Source organism: Bos taurus, chromosome X (genome assembly GCF_002263795.3).
Source record: "Bos taurus isolate L1 Dominette 01449 registration number 42190680 breed Hereford chromosome X, ARS-UCD2.0, whole genome shotgun sequence".
Taxonomy (NCBI): Eukaryota; Metazoa; Chordata; class Mammalia; order Artiodactyla; family Bovidae; genus Bos; species Bos taurus.
This window is the reverse complement of record NC_037357.1, coordinates 87879405-87899482: the sequence shown is the minus strand read 5'-3', so window position 1 is coordinate 87899482 and position 20078 is coordinate 87879405. Positions and strand designations below refer to the sequence as shown.

Genomic DNA, 20078 nt, shown 5'->3' with positions numbered 1-20078 from the left:
GGAATGCAGAGTGTGTGAAGGGGAGTTGACGGGTAATAAAGCTAGAAAATTCAGCCGGCATTTGATTGCAAAGGGCCTTGTATATCGTGTTTGAAATTTTGGACTCACTTCTAAGGCCAATGTGAAACCATTTGAAAGGTTGGAGCCCGGCAGTTTCAGGGTGAGATTTATGTTCTGGAATGTTCACTTGGTCTGCTGTGGGACGGATGTACTGGATGGAGTGCTGCTCAACTGTTATTTACTTCCTTTGTTTATTTCTGGTTGTTCCTCTGTTTCATTTTTCATTTTTATTTTATTTTTTTTTTATTTTATTTTATTTTTGAACTTTACATAATTGTATTAGTTTTGCCAAATATCAAAATGAATCCATCACAGGTATACATGTGCTCCCTATCCTGAACCCTCCTCCTTCGTCCCTCCCCATACCATCCCTCTGGGTCGTCCCAGTGCACTAGCCCCAAGCATCCAGTATCGTGCATTGAACCTGGACTGGCATCTCGTTTCATACATGATATTTTACATGTTTCAATGCCATTCTCCCAAATCTTCCCACCCTCTCCCTCTCCCACAGAGTCCATAAGACTGTTCCATACATCATGCCAACTTCACTGGACTTTACTGATGGTTAAAAGGATTTATCCACACGCAGGCCAACCCATCCCTTGTAAGGCAGGTGGCGGAGGTAAGGATGACTGACAGGAAAACCTCTGCTGTGATGGAGCCAACTGGTAAAGGGAAGGGTGGTAGATTTTAACTTGCCTTCCCTATGGCTGCACTTTGTTCACTGTCTGTATTTCACACTCTCACTCTCACCAGATGCTAGGAACGAACAGTCAACTCTAGATTCCATGCCCCCCACCCCCAAATGACAAATGGGTGTATTTTTTCTGACCCTGAAGGGGTTTCACACAACACTTCCCAGAAACTATAAATCCTGTTCCAAACTCAGCAGGAGGGAGAAGCAAAGTCAAACACCCTGACCTGCAAATCTTCCTCTCGAAGGGTTTGATAGCATTTGTCTCCCAGGAACCCTGCTTTTGAAAAAAGAGATTTCTCCTGTCTGAGATCTCAGACGCCTGTCAGCCAGCCCTGTGGGGGTGGGGGACTGTCTGATGTAGGAAAGAGAGGGCTTGCCAGGAAAATCTCTTCTGGCAACAAAGGGCCCACTTCTGCACTGATACAGCAACTTACTTCTCACCCTGATGCTTCTTGTAGAGCAGGCACTCCTAGAATTTGCCATGTATCTTTATCCACCTTTGAGTATATTCTTGGGGTTTTCATCCTATTTCCCTGGCCTTCCTTCTCAGTCTCTCATGGAACCCTATCTACTCATGTGATGAATGTTGGAGTACACAGAGATCCACCCTCACCTTTTCTCACCACTCCCACTCCCTGGCTGCACCAGCTTTGCAAAGGGCTGGAGAAAGTCCCAGCTGTAACCTTGCCAAACAGAACTTTGTTTAAGGTTTGCCAAACAAACCTTAGTGTTGAGGTTTGGGTCCTGAAGGAAACCAGGAGCCAAAGGAGGTAGAGGTGGGTCTGAGATGAAGTTTCTCTGTGGTGCTTCTTTTCTGGGGAGAGGAGGATCCCAAAACTTTTAAAATGCAGATTCCTAGATCCCACCCAGGGAAAGTCTTCATTCCTCAGTTAGGACTGCAACACGGCATGTGTGTTTTGAAAAAATCTTCAAGAGATGGTCTATCACTCCTTCTTATTTTGAAAAAAAAAAGAAAAAAAAGAAAACCTGCAGAAAGTTATAAAATTAGCACAAGTGCCCTTTATCCAGTTTTACCAACTGTTAATGTCTTGCCATCTTGCTTGTCTATCTAGCACACAACTGACTAAAATGATGAGTGTGTAATTATTATCATATAACATAGTAACTAGTATCTTGCTGAACCGTTTGAAAGTTAGTTGCAAACATTAGGATATTCAAGTACTGTAGTGTGTATCTCCTAGGAACAAGGACATTCTTTCACATATAGTTCATATACTGCTGCTGCTAAGTCGCTTCAGTCATGTCCGACTCTGTGCGACCCCATAGATGGCAGCCCACCAGGCTCCCCCCATCCCTGGGATTCTCCAGGCAAGAACACTGGAGTGGGTTGCCATTTCCTTCTCCAGTGCATGAAAGTGAAAAGTGAAAGTGAAGTCGCTCAGTTGTGTCCGACTCTTAGCGACCCCATGGACTACAGCCTACCAGGCTCCTTCGTCCATGGGATTTTCCAGGCAAGAGTACTGGAGTGGGGTGCCATTGCCTTCTCCGAGTTCATATACAGTTTTCCTTAAATATCCTAATAATGGCCTCTTCAGACATTCTCCTCTACCCCCTCCAAAATCCACATGTTGCATGGAGTTATCTTTAGTCTCCTGTCATCTAGAACAGTTCCCCAGCCTTTTCACTAGTCTTTCATGACGCTGACATTTTTTGAGTTCAGGCCAGTAGTTTCGAAGAATATCTGAGAGATTTTGACATACAGCCAAGGTAAAGAACAGCTTAGAGACTAGTTTGGAGAGATCACAAGTTAATGAACTGAAGGGCAGGCCTAGAGCCAAAAACAGAGACTCAGGAACTGCATGAAAACTGAAAGGAGGTCAGAAGGGTAGTGAAGAAGGGTGGTGGCTGGGCAGATTGAATGGCTTAAAAATAAAAGGTCACAGCAGCTCTTCTTCTCAGGATTACAAACACTGAAATACACCCAATAGTGATTCAGGGTGATTTCTTGAGTCCTCTCACCTGACTCCTATGCCCCAGAGCCTTATGCTGATTGGTCATGGCATGCATTGAACATATGCCATGTGTCAAGCACTCTTCTAAGCACATTTACCTCATTACACTTTACCACAACAGACTCTTTAGAAGGCAAGAACTGTGATTGTCCCTATTTTTATTTTAATTGAAGTATAGTTGATTTGTGTTAGTTTCAGCTGTACAACAAAGTGATTCAGCTTTAAACACATACATATATAGCAGATTCTTTCCTATTATAAGTTACTACAAGATATTGAATATATTTCCCTATGTTGTATGCTGCTGCTGCTACTAAGTCGCTTCAGTCGTGTCCAACTCTGTGCGACCCCATAGATGGCAGCCCACCAGGCTCCCCTGTCCCTGGGATTCTCCAGGCAAGAACACTGGAGTGGGTTGCCATTTCCTTCTCCAATGCATGAAAGTGAAAAGTGAAAGTGAAGTCACTCAGTCTTGTCCAACTCTTTGCAACCTCATGGACTGCAGCCCACCAGGCTCCTCCGTCCAGGGGATTTTCCAGGGAAGAGTACTGGAGTGGGGTGCCATCACCTTCTCCGCCTATGCTGTATAGTTAACTTTTATTGTTTATCTACTTTGTATATAGCGGTGTGGATCCCTTAATCCCAAACTCCTAATTTATTAAATTAGGAATGATTGCCGCTATTTAATGAATGAGGAAACTTGAAGCCCAGTGGGGTGGTAACTTATTTAGGGTCACACAGCTAGTATGTACAGTTCCAGAATTTGAACTCAGGCAGTCTGGCTCCAGGGCCTTCACTTTTATTTTTTCACTTTATGTTTAAAACTATTATTCATTTGATTTTTGGTTCTAGGATACAGAACAGTTCTATCATCCCCCTAAACACCTTGGTGTTCTCCCTTTATAGTCACCACACCTCACTCCCTCCTATGAATAATGTTGTCATTTTTGTTTTGTTCCTTCTGGAGGCTGTGTTTCCAACTTCCGTTGGGGTTTTTTAAATTGTGCACCACTAATCAGGTCTTTCCTATATATTCACCAACCAAGAGTCATTTGGGCCTTCACAAAGTACTGTTAGTTCAGTTTTCCATCTGCATTATGCTAATTAGGAGCAGTTAAAATGCACCCAGAGGTTGAGAGTAAACAGCTTTATTGGCAGCTTTCCTGAGTTCCAGTACTTCCTAGTTTCCCAGGCTTCCATGTTTGGTTCTCATGGTTCCTTCATGGCTAGAAAGAACCCATGTCCAGAATTGTGCTGGGACTAGGAGGGGACAAGGAAGGGGTAGACAGAGACTAAAAAAGAAAGCCCTGGGTTTGGGCCCCTCCCTCTTAGAGCTGCAGGTGTATTGAAGAGAGAGGAAAGTTCTTCAGAATTCTGGCTTTTGCCATTTCCCATTTCCGGCTGCTCCTTGCCTCTGCCTCCACCCCCACTGTGGGACTACTTGGTGACTGGGGCACTAGAGAACAGAAAAAAAGGGGAGGGGGAGAGAGTACCCGTGTGTGTCCTGCACTCTGTCTGGAGCTTAGGATTTCCCTTTGCTGCTCCTCCATGCAAAACTAGCAGCTTCCTCCTTCCAAATTTGCTGGCATATTGAATGCAGCACTTTCACAGCATCATCTTTTAGGATTTGAAATAGCTCAATTGGAATTCCATCACCTCCACTAGCTTTGTTCGTAATGATGCTTCCTAAGGCCCACTTGACTTCACATTCCAGGATGTCAGGCTTTAGGGGAGTGATCACACTATTGTGATTATCTTGGTCGTGAAGATCTTTTTTGTATAGTTCTTCTGTGTATTCTTGCCACCTCTTAATATCTTCTGCTTCAGTTAGGTCCTTTTGCATCACTGTGCTCACTTCCAGTTTTTAGAATGTGTTGAGTTTGTGGTGGGAGATGCTGGAGGAACAAAAGTGGTAAACTCTCCACCAGTTTGGTGTTACTTTTATTTCTATGGTTCTCTGATCTGTCTGCTGATATGTATTGAGTTCTCAAAGAGTTGCTCATGTATTCTGTACAAGTTTTAGAGTCAAGCTAAGTGGCAGATAAAGAGGTGTGTAGCAGATAAAGAGGTGTGTGTTTATTACATTATATCCAGAATCAAAAATCAACCCTAACTTTTAAAACCCTATGCCACACCGCCTCTCCACATAAATGTCCCATAGACCTTATGAGCTCATTATGTGCCAATCAGACTTCATTACCTATTCATTCACTTTAGTCTTACCTCTTCCAATGATCCCTATCTCAACTAATCCCACCATCATTTACCTAATTGTCTAAACCCATTGTCATGACTGTTGCTGAAGCTGAAGCTCCAATACTTTGGCCACATGATGCGAAGAGCTGACTCTTTGGAAAAGACCCTGGATCTGGGAATGATTGAAGGCAAAAGGAGAAGCAGGCAGCAAAGGATGAGATGGTTAGACAGCATCACCAACTTAATGGACATGAATTTGACCAAACTCCGGAAGATAGTGAAAGACAGGGGAGCCTGGCGTATTTCAGTTCATGGGGTCGCAAAGAGTCAAACACAACTTAGCAACTGAACAACAATGAACAACCGAGCCCAAATCCTGGGCTTTGTCTTGGACTCCTTTCCCTCTATGCTGTTCACATCCAGTCATTCATTGATCCTTGCTTCTCCCTCCTTGTGGCTCAGCTGGTAAAGAATCTGCCTGCAATGTAGGAGACCTGGGTTTGATCCCTAGGTTGGGAAGATCCCCTGGAGAAGGGAAAGGCTACCCACTCCAGTATTCTGGCCTGGAGAATTTCATGAACTGTATAGTCCATGGGGTCGCAAAGAATCGGACACGACTGAGTGACTTTCACTCACTCTCCCTCCTTATTTACACAATCTTAAATTATTCAGGCCATTATTCTTTACCACCTGGATTATTGCTGTAGTCAGCTAATTGGTGTGACAGGCTGTTTTTTTAAAATTCAACTTTCTACTTTTTATTGGCTGTATACACAAAAACAGAAAATCATTAGCCAATATATTATTTTAATGCATTTTTATGGAAGTATAATTACTTTACAAAGTTGTGTTTATTTCAACTGTATACCAAAGTTTTATATATATATTTTTCTTTTTTCAGATTCTTTTTCATTATAAGTTATTATAAAATATTGACTATAGTTCCCTATGCTATACAGTAGGTCCTTGTTGTTTTTCCTATTTTATATATAGTAGTGTGTATTTGTTAATCCCAAACTCCTGATTTATCTCTCCTCCTCCCTGATATCCACTTTGGTAACCATAAGTTTGTTTTCTATGACTGTGAATCTGTTTCTATTTTATAAATAATTTCTTTGTGACTCTGGACTGTAGCCTGCCAGGTTTCTTTGTCCATGGGATTTTTCAGGCAAGAATACTGGAGTGGGTTGCCATTATCTCCTTTAGGAGATCTTCCTGACCCAGGGATCCAACCCATATCTCCTGTGTCTCCTGCATTATAGGTGAATTCTTTACCCATTGAGCCATCAGGGAAGCTCTTTATTATATATAATGTGTACATGTTAATCCAAAACTTCAGATTTACCTCTCCCCCTCCCGCTATCCCCTTTGGTAATGGTAAGTTTGTTTCCGATGACTGTGATTCTATTTGGTAAATAAGTTCATTTGTATCATTTCTTTTTAGATTCCACATATAAGTGATATATGATATTTGTCTTTCTCTGTCTGACTTATTTTACTTAACACATGACAATCTCCAGGTCCATCCATGTTCCTGCAAATGACATTATTTCATTCTTTTTAACAGTTGAGTAATAGTCCATTGTATATATGTACCACTTCTTTATCTATTCATCTGCTGATGGATATTTAGAGTGTTTCCATGTCTTAAGCCCAATGTATTACTGATGTTATCACAAGCTGGACTTACCCTGGTCAAGAAACAGAACATTACCAGCATCCCAAAGCCCCTCTTTTGTGCTTCCTTTAAAATACTACCCCTTCCCTTCTTCTCGTAGGTGACCACTATACCGATTCTCAACACCACAGCTTGTCTCTGCCATTTAAAAAACTTTATGTATAAATAAAATCATACTGTATAATTTTCTTGTGCCTAATTTCCTTAGCTCAACATTATATTTGTGAGAGTCAATCATGTTGCACATTGTTTTATTCTCACTGCTGTATAATATTCCATTGTATGTTATATCATCTATTTTATGGTTGATAAACATTGGGATTGTTTTCAGTGTGGCTTACTAAGAATATTGCTGCTATAGCTTCCCACACAGCATCGCCCTTGGCTACCGAGACCGCACCCACTTCCGGCTCTTGTGCCTCAGCATGGCTGCTTTGGGTGTCCCGAGGCTGCACTGCAGCCCCGAGGCTCACATGGGCAGCCAGTGGCAACTCCAGCAGGGTCGCTGCCAGCCCCTCTGGCTACCAGCCCTTTACGGAGCTCCCAGACTGATCTTAGGCAGATGGCCGCCCTTCTCCTCCAGTGAAAGGCCAGCTTTGAAGACAAACTCAAAGGGAAAAGTTTGCAAGATGAGTTGTACTGCTGTCACAGGAAATGGATGCTGGATTACAGGCATGGCAGCTCAGGCAGCAGGGGAAGTTGCAGAAAGAAGACAGGAAACAGCAGAATGCTCTTAAACCCAAAGCATCTCTACTGCAGAACCCACACCAAGCCAATAAAAAAGTGACTCCTGTCCCCCTTCAAAAAAAAAAAAACAAGAGTGCTCCTACAAATACTCCACTCCTATACATGTCTTTTGGTGGCCAAAAGCATTCATTTATACTTGCTATATACTTGATAATGATATTTCTGACATGTATATGTTCATCTTTAATAGATACTGTAAATTTACCAGAGAGGTTGTACCAATTTAAAACTCTACCAGTGATGTATGAGAGTTCCTGTTGCTCTATAGTTGGATAATACTTTAAGAGATTAATGTGTTTGTATATATTTTTATCTCCATATATTCCTCCTTTTATTTTCTTCACTTAAGTAGGTAGCTGGTTCTGGCCCTCTTGGCCACCAGGAGGGTTGTAGAAGGGCAGAAAATTGACATTTCCCACAACACTTTGTGACTTTTGTTCACAAGAGCTTTGAGCCCCAGAGGGAGGGAAAAAAATTGCCAGTAAAGAAAAAAACATCTTAGAAGAAATAAAAAGGAGAGAGGCTTTTCTCAGATCAAAAAAAGAGATTTCTCCAGTGTAAGGGAAGAAGAGAAAGAGCTCTGTGAATTCCAGAGCAGCAGAGCCTGGCCTGGCTTCTAGGCAGCATATGGGGAAGGCCCTAGTGAGAAGTCATGAGGTAGGGAATCTGGGAAGTTGGAACCAGAAGCAAAAATTTTTCACAAAAGCATCAGAGTGCTGCTGGACCTGAAGGGCCCTGGTGTTGATGATTTAGTTGCTAAGTCGTGTTCAACTCTTGTGACCCTCTGGATTGTAGCCTGCCAGGCTCCTCTGTCTATGGGATTCTCCAGGCAAGAATACTGGAGTGGGTTACCATTTCCTTCTCCAGGGGATCTTTCCCACCAGAACAGGGGTCAATGGATATCTCAACATTTACCAGTGTAAGCAAATGGCTTGATGACTGGAGGGCCATACTGCTATGTGCTTGTGTGTATAAAATTCCAGAACTGATGTATAACTATGAGTCAGGGGTCCCAAAAAGCACAGGTTGAGTTTCCCTCTGTACTTATGGGATTGGGAGTTCAAAATAGAATTAACTCTGATGTACAAAGAGATGTGATATTTCTTATCCCTCAGAGTTGTGAAGTGATGTTTGTACCTCCAATACTGAGCGGGTATCCCTCAGGGCTACTCCTAGCACATACAGCATCTTTATGAAACCAGGTAGGGGCTTCCCTGGTAGCTCAGATCGTAAACAATCTGCCTGCTATGTGGGAGACCCAGGTTCCATCCCTGGGTCAGGAAGATCCCCTGGAGAAAGGAATCACAACTCACTCCAGTATCCTTGCCTGGAGAATTCCATGGACAGAGGAGCCTGAAGGGCTACAGTCCATGGGTTGTAAAAAATCAGACACAACTGTCTGACTTTGCTTCCAGGTTTACATTCCCATAAAACCTCAATCATGGAGGCCCAGCCTACAGCTCAGGATTGCTGCCCATTGACACCACTGGCTGCTTCCTCTCTGCCCTTGCTCAGCTGTCCCAAGAATCCAAAAGGTTTGGTTAGTAGGGGATCCTCAATATTCTTCAGGCCCCTCTGTTCAGGTTCAGGGATTTCCATGAACTGGAATTAGGTTGTCTCATCAGCAAGAAATGCATTTATGGAATAATTCTACCAAGTCATAGGTAGACACAGAGAAAGTACACAAATAAAACAGCAGAAGCACATCAATCTCATTAGGTCTCTCTTCAACACACACTCACATTTTTCTTACTCTTACACTCACACTTTTAAACATCATCATTCTAAAAACAACTTACCAGCAACATTAAAGAGGAGTTGTGGAGGAATCATCTCAAGTGATTTCATACAAAGGCTAGAATGTGTCAGACCTGGCTTCCACTCCTGGCTTTGCTATGTGGCCTTGAGCAAGTTAACCTCTTTCTGAACCTTCTGATAAACTGTTGAGCCCTCTCCATTCCTTCAATTCTCCACCATGTATTCAACCACTTGGCCCTGCTTCTTTGGATTGTTCCACAAACCCGGGCATTCAACTTGCTTTTCTTTCCTTTGGGAGCTGTCAGCCTTTGCTCTTTGCCTTGGGATTCAGCTTTTCCAGGATTGACTGAGATATGGAATCCAGGCCTGCAGGCCTGCCCCAGAGACAAGGGGCCATGACCTGGCAACTTGGAAACATTTACTAATCTGATATTTATGATTTTCATTCAAAGATTTTGCTGTCAGCCCCTTCAGGAAACAGAAAGGGATTAACAAAAATTACTACAACTGGAATATTGATAAAATTTCTAGAGTCATAGAAAGTGCTCTGAGTCCCTATCCCTGTTGTTTTGTCCCTAGGTCTCTAGATGCTTCCTTGAAGCCCCAGATGCCTTCTGTTCAGTTTTATTTCTCAGGATAGAGCTCTAGAATCCTCTCATTTGTCTAACTAGTCAAATCCTCTCATTTGTCACTAACTAGTGCTGTAATTTTGAGCAGATCATTTACCCTGAGTTTCAGTGGATGTAATATCTCCTACTAATATTTCCCCTCACATTTTCTTCTTCCTTTTAATCTTTCTCTCTCTCATTGCCCCCCTCATCTGGAGCACTCCCCCAACTCCCACTCCAGGCTTTGCACTGTTGGCAGCTTAATGCTTAGGTCTCAGCTGAGGTAATCCCTTCTGAGAGAGGCCATCTCTATGTACCAACTTTGAAGTACGCCATCTGCCCATTACTTTCTCTTGATATTTCTTCTTCCTGGTTGTGATCACAATTTGAAATTATGTATTTTCTGCTTGTTTACTATCTGTCTCATCCCTAGATTGGGAGCCTTAGGAAGGTGGCACCATATACCTTGCTTCCTGCCTGAGTACCTACATAGATCGTGTGTGCTCAGTCAGGTGCAACTCTTTGCAGCCCCATGGCCTGAAGCTCACCAGGCTCCTCTGTCCATGGGATTTTCCTGGCAAGAATATTGGAGCAGATTGCCATTTCTTACTCCAGGGGATCTTCTTAACCCAGGGATTGACCTCACATCCCTTTTATCTCCTGCATTGGCAGGCAGATTCCTTACCAACTGTGCCGCCTGGGAAGTCCACAACTGCATAGAAGTGGTTTTAACAGTTATTCGTGTAAAACCACTGTGGCTGAACTCTGCGTGTGGTGGGCGGAGGGCACGTTCATTTTGTATTACATACGCTCTCTCTGGTTCCCACAAGCAATTCAGCTGCATAAAGACTCTTATTTTTAAAAAATCAGAGGCACAGGGATTTCCCTGGTGGTCCAATGTTTAAGATTTCACCTTCTAATGCAGGGGGTGCAGGTTCCATCCCTGGTCAAGGAGCTAAGGTCCCACATGCTGTGTGGCCAAAAAACTAAAACATAAAACAAGAAGCAATATTGTAACAAATTTAATAAAGACTTTAAAAATGGTCCACATCAAAAAAAAAATCTTTAAAAAATAAATCAGAGGCGGAGAGAAGAATCTACTGAAGATGTAGAGGGACTAAGGGAAGGGTCATACTTTCCTGTCTCTCCCTTCCTGCTTCTCTCCGAAGCCCTGTCCTGTGTTTTTCCCACACTACAAATTCCTCTCTCTCTCCTATTAGAATTGCCCTCTCTCCTCCACCTTTGCCTCAGTTTGATGCCTTTCTTTTCCACCAGGTAGTTAAATTATGTATAAAAGAACATTACTGAGAAGGTTAAACAAAGGCTCCTTTGTTGCTGCCCCAACCCCATCCCATTTTTCTCAACTCCCACCAAAGACTAATGATATTATGAATTTAACACATAAAGTTTTGATTCAAGTTTGTTGCCTTCCTGAGGACAGTGACTCTACTCTTTCATCCTCCAGATCCTCTGCTCCAAGCACACAGCTCAGTAAGTATCTGAGGAACACCACTCAGTAAGGGAGGGGTGGACTTTCTGTTTGGTCTTGAACACTAAGTATCAATTCACCTCCCACGGAGGGGGAGCTGTCCTGTGAGGGACACAAGGTCAGTGTCTGCCCTTCAGGTACTTGTGATCTGAAGGAGGAGAGAAAAAAATGCACAAGACAGCAGAGTCTCCAGGCCAAATGAAAGAATCAACTAGCTTTGTTGGAGTTCAGAGGAAAGACTGCCCTGGAGGCCTCAGAGCTAAGGTAAGATTTAAGTTGAATGGTAAAGAAAGGAAGGTCTTAATCAGAGAGTGAGTGGAAAGAGCATTGGGAGAAAAAAGCAACCCAGGTGAATCTGTGGGGGAAGAAATATAAGTATTTCCCTGTGCACACCGTTGTCTAGTAGGTTTCTTCCTGACATACCATCCATCATCCATCAATAACTGCCAGTCTGCATCTGGGGTCCCCAAAGCAGCCTGTTATTCTAAAGCAGCTTCTCTGGTAACCTTTTGGGGGATTGTAAATGCCATCTCACAGGTTAGTAGGTTCATAAACATCCCTAAATTATATTCAGGGTATGTTATATGAATCCAATGAGCATGTACTGAGATATATGATGGGCTGCTGCACTGCTAGGGTCTGTGCAGAAGTTTTCATAAGTGTTACTTTATATTTTATTCAACAAATATTTATATAGCATTTACAAGTGCTAGATATTGTGCTGCTGCTGCTGCTAAGTCGCTTTAGTCATGTCCAACTCTGTGCGACCCCATAGACGGCAGCCCACCAGGCTCCCCCGTCCCTGGGATTCTCCAGGCAAGAACACTGGAGTGGGTTGCTATTTCCTTCTCCAATGCATGAAAGCAAAAAGTGACAGTGAAATCACTCTTAACGACCCCATGGACTACAGCCCACCAGGCTCCTCCATCCGTGGGATTTTCCAGGCAAGAGTACTGGAGTGGGGTGCCATTGCCTTCTCCATTGACCTATGAGGTAAGTGCTATTATTATCCTCATTTCAGAGATGAGTAAACTGAGGCACAGAGGGGTTAAGTCACTTACCCACAGTCATAAAGCTGATAAGAACCAGAACTGGAGTTCAATCAATCCTTATTTTGGTTTTTATAACAGCTATTGTGATATAATTCATGTGATATACAATTCACCCATTTCCAGTGAATAATTCAGTGGTCTTCAGTACATTCACCAGGTTGTGCAACTACCACCTAACTTCTTCACCACCTCAAAAGGAGATCCTGTCCTTCTTAGTAGTCACTCCTCATTTCCCCACCCCAGGCCCTGGCAACTGCTAATCTCTTTCTACCTACTCGACATTTCCCATAAATGAACTCACACATTATTGTGGACTTTTGTGTCTGGTTACTTTCACTCAGCATAAAGGTTTTTTTTTTTTTTTAATTGAAGTATAGTTGATTTACAATGTTTCAGGTATACAGCAAAGTGATTCAGTTGTGTGTATGTGTGTGTGTATGCATATTCTTTTTCAGATTCTTTCCCTTTATAGGTTATTACAAGATATTGAATATAGTTCCCTGTGCTATGCAATAGGGCCTTGTTGTTAGCATAAAGTTTTTAAGGTTCATCCATGTTGTACCTCGTGTCATAAAACTTCACTCCTTTTTATGGCTGAATAACAGTCCATTGAATATATGGACCATATTTTGTTTCTCTAGTCATCATCATGGACATTAGATTTTTTTTTTCATAATCCTTGATTTGGCTATACTAATCCACTTGCCTGTTCAATAAAAATGTCCCAATAATGGAATGTTCTAGATCTGTACTATCTAATACGGGAGCCTCCAGCTACATGTGGCTACTGAGCACTTGAGATGTGGCTAGTGTGGCTGAAGAATGCCTTATTTAATTATACTTGAATTTAATTAATTCAGATGTAAATCACTCCCATAGGGTAAGCCACATGGTCACGATGAAATACTGGACATGGGTCTCAGCCCTGGGTCTAGCCAATTACAAAAGGGATCCAAATTCTGGAAGAAGTCACACATTGACCCCAACCAGAAGGCTGAAGCTACTAATCATGATATTCCAATTGCAACAAACCTGAGTGGCTAAGGAGAAATGGAAAGAGAGGTAAAACATCACTGGATTTCTGCTTTATAAATAAGATTGTCTATACCAATTCTTTCAGATTTCACATATATGTTTTACTCTTTCTGACTTACTTTATTCTGTATTACAGTCTCTACAAATGATCCAGTTTTGTTCCTTTTTATGGCTGAGTAATATTCCATTGTATATATGTACCACATTTTCTTTATTTATTCCTCTGTTGATGTATATGTATGGATACCAAGGGAAAAAGAGGAGGGGTGGCATGAATTGGGACATTGACTGTATCCTGCCAGGCTCCTCTGTGCATGGGATTTCCCAGGCAAGAAAACTGGAGTGGGTAGCCATTCTCTTCTCTAGGGAATCTTCTCGACCCACAGATGGAACCTGGGTCTCCTGCATTGCAGGCAGATTCTTTACCATCTGAACCACCAGGGAAGCACATTGTGATTTACAAATATACACTATTGATACTAAGGCTTCCCTGGTGGCTCAGCTGGTAAAGAATCCGCTTGCAATGTGGGAGACCTGGGTTCGATCCCTGGGTTTGGAAGATCCCCTGGAGAAGGGAACAGCTACCCAGTCCAGTATTCTGGCCTGGAGAATTCCACGGACTATTCCATGGAGTCACAATAAGTCAGACACAACTGAGCGACTTTCACTATTGATACTGTGTATAAAATATGTAACTAATGACAATCTACTGTGTAGTGCAGGGAACACGCTCAGTGCTCTGTGGTGACTTAAGTGTGAAGGAAATCCAAAAAGGGGGGGATGCATGTATATGTATAGCTGATTCACTTCGCTGTACAGTAGAAACGAACACAACATTGTAAAGCAACTACAGTAAAAGAAAATTTTATTTTAAAAATCACTGGATTACTTATGCCTGACAATCCAAGCCCAGCCCAAGAACAGTGGTGAGGAAATCGGAGGGTGTTCCCTTGTGTGATGAGTTACTCACATCTACTCCCACTGACAGCAGCTGCCTGTGCTCCCTCAGCATAGCAAGGGCCCCTTGGCCTGAGAGCAAGTCTGGTGGAGCTGGAACTTCTTATTCCTTAGAGATGAAGCAAACTCAGAACTGACCAAAGTGAGGCACAGATGTGCACGTGAGGCCCGAGCAGGGGACAATCACAGCTCAGAGAAGACAGAACAGGCCCCTTAGTGTGAACTGCCCAGGAAGCCTGGCAGCTCCTCAAGGGCCTGCCCAGCTGCAATCCAAGATACAAAGTTTTTATGCAAGTTGGCACTCAAGTTCATTTGGAGGCAAAGCCCGACCCACACCACTGTGGGCAACTGTTCATGTTCTGAGGCTAAAAGTCAATGAACACAGGCTCTGCCTCAGTCCTTGCCAACACCACATACCTGAAACCCAAACAATTCTGAATTCTCTAATACACTCAGCCCTGAAGGGTTTCAGGAAAGGGACTGGGCCAGTATTGGGTTCCCCCAGCTAAATTCAAAGCTCTCTAAAAAAGTGTTTCTTTGTTCTCCTCGGGACAGCTCCTCCCAATACCAAGAAGGAGAACTCTTTCAAGGGAAGGATTTGGGAGGAGGGTGTACTCCTATGGTATCCTTGGCTTTCAGAAACTGCAGCAGGCAGGACCACTCAGACACCACAGAGGAGAATACAGGCGGAGCCCCCACATATCAACCACGGAAGATTCACCAGCGTCCATCCCACAGGTCAGAGGAGGCATCAGAGGGTAGTTCTTGGAACTCATAGGGTAGTGCTTCCAGGAACGTCCAGCAACGCTAGGTTTACATGGAGGATAGCTTTCTTTTCAGGATGATATGATGATAAGCCTTGTTTTCTAAGTCAGGCCCCAGACACTCAGTCTTCCTAAACTCTGTCAGGTGCACAGGATAAAAAGGATTTCACCTAACAGGTATCAGTCACTATAAACAATTCTTCATTCAACAAAAATATAAGATGTGTACACTGTGTGCCAGGTACCAGGGCAGTCCTAGGACACAGGGCATCTTAGACCCTGCACTCAGAGGAAGAAACAGATGGCAGAGGCCAGGAGCCTTCATGGATGTGGTAGAGCAGCAGATGCACAGACAGTGCCTGGGGCCTGTGGGTGCAGGCTTTCCTCCCTGAGCCATTACAGGGTCTGGAGGGGCAGCATGCAGCCTGGCTGTGGGTTACTGGGGTGAAATTCTCTCTCTCCGGACCTTCACTCTGCTCACCTGTCTTTTTCTTGATCTCACAGAGCACACTGAAGATAGCAGGCTTCATTGGATGGCAATTCAGAGCATGCTTTCTGGCCTGTGCCTCTCCAAGCTCTGGTCGGTGATGGCCATGATATGCTGCAGGACATCGTCCATGTTGGATCTGGGCTGGGGCCTGAGCATGCAGCACAGGGCTGGGGATTACCGCCCAGGATGTGTGTGGGTGCTACAGGAAGGGATGTCCATGAGTGGCAGGGCCAGATGGACGCTTAACCAGGAGCCACCAAGCCTGGAGAGCTTGCACAGACATAGGCAACTGCTGTAGTCTGTGTGCCAGGCACGCATGTGCATGCGTGCATACATGTTCAGAGCTTCAATTCAGTCAGTTCAGTCACTCAGTCATGTCCAACTCTTTGTGACCCCATGAACTGAAGCATGCCAGGCCTCCCTGTCCATCACCAACTCCCGGAGTTTACCCAAACTCATGTTCATTGAGTTGGTGATGCCATCCAACCATCTCATCCTCTGTCTTCCCCTTCTCCTCCTGCCTTCAATCTTTCCCAGCACCAGAGTCTTTTCAAATGAGTCAGCCCTTCGCTTCAGGTGGCCAAAATATTGGAGTTTCAGCTTCAATATCAGTCCTTCCAATGAACACCCAGGACTGATCTCCTTTAGGATGGACTGGTTGGATCTCCTTGCAGTCCAAGGGACTCTCAAAAGTCTTCTCCAACACCACAGTTCAAAAGCATCAATTCTTCGGCACTCAGCTTTCTTTATAGTCCAACTCTCACATCCATACATGACTACTGGAAAAACCATAGCCTTGACTAGATGGACCTTTGTTGACAAAGTAATGTCTCTGCTTTTTAATATGCTGTCTAGGTTGGTCATAACGTTCCTTCCAAGGAGTAAGTGTCTTAATTTCATGGCTGCAATCATCATCTGCAGTCAGTTGTGTCTGACTCTTTACGACCTATGGACTGTAACCCGCAAGGCTCCTCTGTCCACGGGATTCTCCAGGAAAGAATACTGGAGTGGGTTGCCATTTCTTTCTCCAGGGGATCTTCTCCAGGGGACCCAGGAATTGAACCCATACCTCCTGCGTTTCTTGCATTGCAGGCAGGTTCTTTACCCACTGAGCCACCTGGGGAGTCCACATGGGTGCACTTGCCCTCAATCAATTCTTAACCATTATGCTCTAGTGTCTCTTTCAACAAAAATCCTGGATGGATGGTTGAATTAAGATCCTTTATTATTGTTGTTCAGTCGCTAAACAGGGTCAGACTCTTTGCAACCCCATGTACTGTAGCACACCAGGCCCCTCTGCCCTCCACTGTCTTCCAGAATTTGCTCAAATTCATGTCCGTTGAGTCAGTGATGCTAAGATCCTTTAAATCTCTTTAAAAGAATCTTGAGAATATTTATTTTGTTTCTTTTTAAATAAACTCTGTATTTTAGAACAATTTTAGATTTACATAGAAGCTGCAAAGATAGTATCAAAAATTCACCCAGTTTCCCCTTATGTCAGCGTGCTACATTCCTGTGACTCCTTGTTTCAAAATTTAAAGGCAAAACCAATACAATATTGTAAAGTAATTAGCCTCCAATTAAAATAAATAAATTTAAATTAAAAAATAAAAAATAAATAAATAATAAAAAATAAAAACCCAAATTACTGTAAACTAAACTACAGAATGTATTTGTATTATACTAGCTTTTCCACTAATGCTCTTTTTCTGTTCTAGGACTCAGTCCAGGCTACCATTTTGTCTTTAGTCATCATGTTCTCTTAGTCCCCTCTGATCTGTCAGTTTGTCAGTCGCCTTGGTTCTCATGACCTCAACAGTTTAGAATAGTATTTTTGTAGAATGTCTTTCAGTTTGGGTTTGTCTGATGTTTTCCTTATAACTAGGCTGGGGTGATTGGCTTGGGAGAAGAACATCACCAAGGTGAAGTGCCCTTCTTATCTCACGGTATCAGGGAGGAGGTAACATCCACAGGACATCACTGGTAATGTGAACTTTTATCACCTTTCTAAGTTAGTCTCCACCAAATTTCTCCATCAAAAAGTTACTACATTCCCATCTCTATACATATTTCTATTCTGTACACATATTGGTTAGAACTGAGTTATTAAGTCCAGCTCATACTTGAGGGGAAGGATGTTAAGCTCCACCACCTAGAAGAAGAGAATATGTATACTATTTGGAATCATTCTGTAAGAAAGATTTTTTTCCTTCTCCTCTATTTATTTATTTGTTCAATCATTTATTTATATCAGTATGGAATCATGTGTTTCATGTTTTTAGTTATTATTTGGATTATTATTGACTATTTAAATATATATGTATATACCATTCCTGTGCCTTTGAAAGCTTATTGTGAATTTGTTTAAAGTGGGGACTATCTGAATTAAGTCTGAGGGGGTTTATGTGTGCATGCAGATGAGGAAATTGAAATTGACATTATGTATGTTGACCATGCTTATATAGTATGTGATGGAATCTTATATAGGAATGGTGTTTATAGAATCCTAATAGTAGGTCTTCATCCTCTTGTGACATGAAGCTCATTACCTCATAAGAGAGCGCTTTTAATGTTGAGTCTGCTGTACTCCTAGTGGGATTGTAGTAATCCAGGTAGTGGGATTGCAAGAGAGAAAAGGAAATGGTGGCTATGGGAAGAGCAGAATATGATTAGAGGAAGTAGTGACTGAGTCTAGGATGGAGCAGCTAAAAACTGATGTGTCTCACTGGATTTCAGGAAAGTAGTTTGTCTACCAGGTTGACAAAATATATACAGAGAGAGAACTTATAGTGACCATTCCCCAAAACCTCAGGCCCAGCTAGCCCCTGTTCTGGACATCCTTCAGTTTTGTATTACTCCTTCATCCATCTCCAATACATCCATTCGTAGATATAAACTATATTCCTTAATTTGACAAATATTTTTTGAGTATCTACTTCATGTATATTTATTTTTTTAATTTAAATTTATTTATTTTAATTAGAGGCTAATTACTTTACAATATTGTATTGGTTTTGCCATACATCAACATGAATCTGCCATGGGTGTACACGTGTTCCCCATCCTGAATCCCCCTCCCACCTCCCTCCCCAGTGGGTCATCCCAGTGCACTAGCCCCAAGCTTCCTGTATCCTGCATCAAACCTGGACTGGCGATTCGTTTCTTATATATTATACATGTTTCAATGCCATTCTCCCAAATCATTCCCCTCTCCCTCTCTCACAGAGTCCAAAAGACTGTTCTGTACATCTGTGTCTCTTTTGCTGTCTCGCATACAGGGTTATCATTACCATCTTTCTAAATTCCATATATATGCGTTAGTATACTGTATTGGTGTTTTTCTTTCTGGCTTACTTCACTCTGTATAATCGGCTCCAGTTTCATCCACCTCATTAGAACTGATTCAAATGTATTCTTTTTAATGGCTGAGTAATACTCCATTGTGTATATGTATCACAGCTTTCTTATCCATTCCTCTGCTGATGGGCATCTAGGTTGCTTCCATGTCCTGGGTATTATAAACAGTGCTGCAATGAACATTGGGGTACACGTGTCTCTTTCAATTCTGGTTTCCTTGGTGTGTATGCCCAGCAATGGGATTGCTGGGGCGTATGGCAGTTCTATTTCCAGTTTTTTAAGGAATCTCCACACTGTTCTCCATAGTGGCTGTACTAGTTTGCATTCCCACCAACAGTGTAAGAGGGTTCCCTTTTCTCTACATCCTCTCCAGCATTTATTGCTTGTAGACTTTTGGATCGCAGCCATTCTGACTGGTGTGAAATGGTACCTCATTGTGGTTTTGATTTGCATTTCTCTGATAATGAGTGATGTTGAACATCTTTTCATGTGTTTGTTGGCCATCTGTGTGTCATCTTTGGAGAAATGTCTATTTAGTTCTTTGGCCCATTTTTTGATTGGGTCGTTTATTTTTCTGGAATTGAGCTGCAGGAGTTGCTTGTATATTTTTGAGATTAGTTGTTTGTCAGTTGCTTCATTTGCTATTATTCTCTCCCATTCTGAAGGCTGTCTTTTCACCTTGCTTATAGTTTCTTTTGTTGTGCAGAAACTTTAAATTTTAATTAGATCCCATTTGTTTATTTTTGCTTTTATTTCCAATATTCTTGGAGGTGGGTCATAGAGGATCTTGCTGTGATGTATGTCAGAGAGTGTTTTGCCTATGTTCTTCTCTAAGAGTTTTATAGTTTCTGGTCTTATGTTTAGATCTTTAATCCATTTTGAGTTTATTTTTGTGTATGGTGTTAGAAAGTGTTCTAGTTTCCTTCTTTGACAAGTGGTTGACCAGTTTTCCCAGCACCACTTGTTAAAGAGATTGTCTTTTCTCCATTGTATATTCTTGCCTCCTTTGTCAAAAATAAGGTGTCCATAGGTGCGTGGGTTTATCTCTGGACTTTCTATTTTGTTCCATTGATCTATATTTGAGTACCTACTATATATGCCAAGAATTATTCTAGGTACCATGGATGAGTTGGAAGGGCAGTATGTGTGCGTGTGTGTAGGAGGTGAAGAAAGGCCTTCTATTGCTCACTTTTATTTGGATTTAGTTAAGTATTTCT

At 42.5% G+C, this 20078-nt stretch overlaps 1 pseudogene; it reads left to right on the top strand.

Moving 5' to 3' along the window:
• The first annotated feature begins 7029 nt into the window (after positions 1–7029).
• Positions 7030–7575, top strand: LOC100296799 (large ribosomal subunit protein mL52-like; annotated as a pseudogene).
• The last annotated feature ends 12503 nt before the right edge of the window (positions 7576–20078 follow it).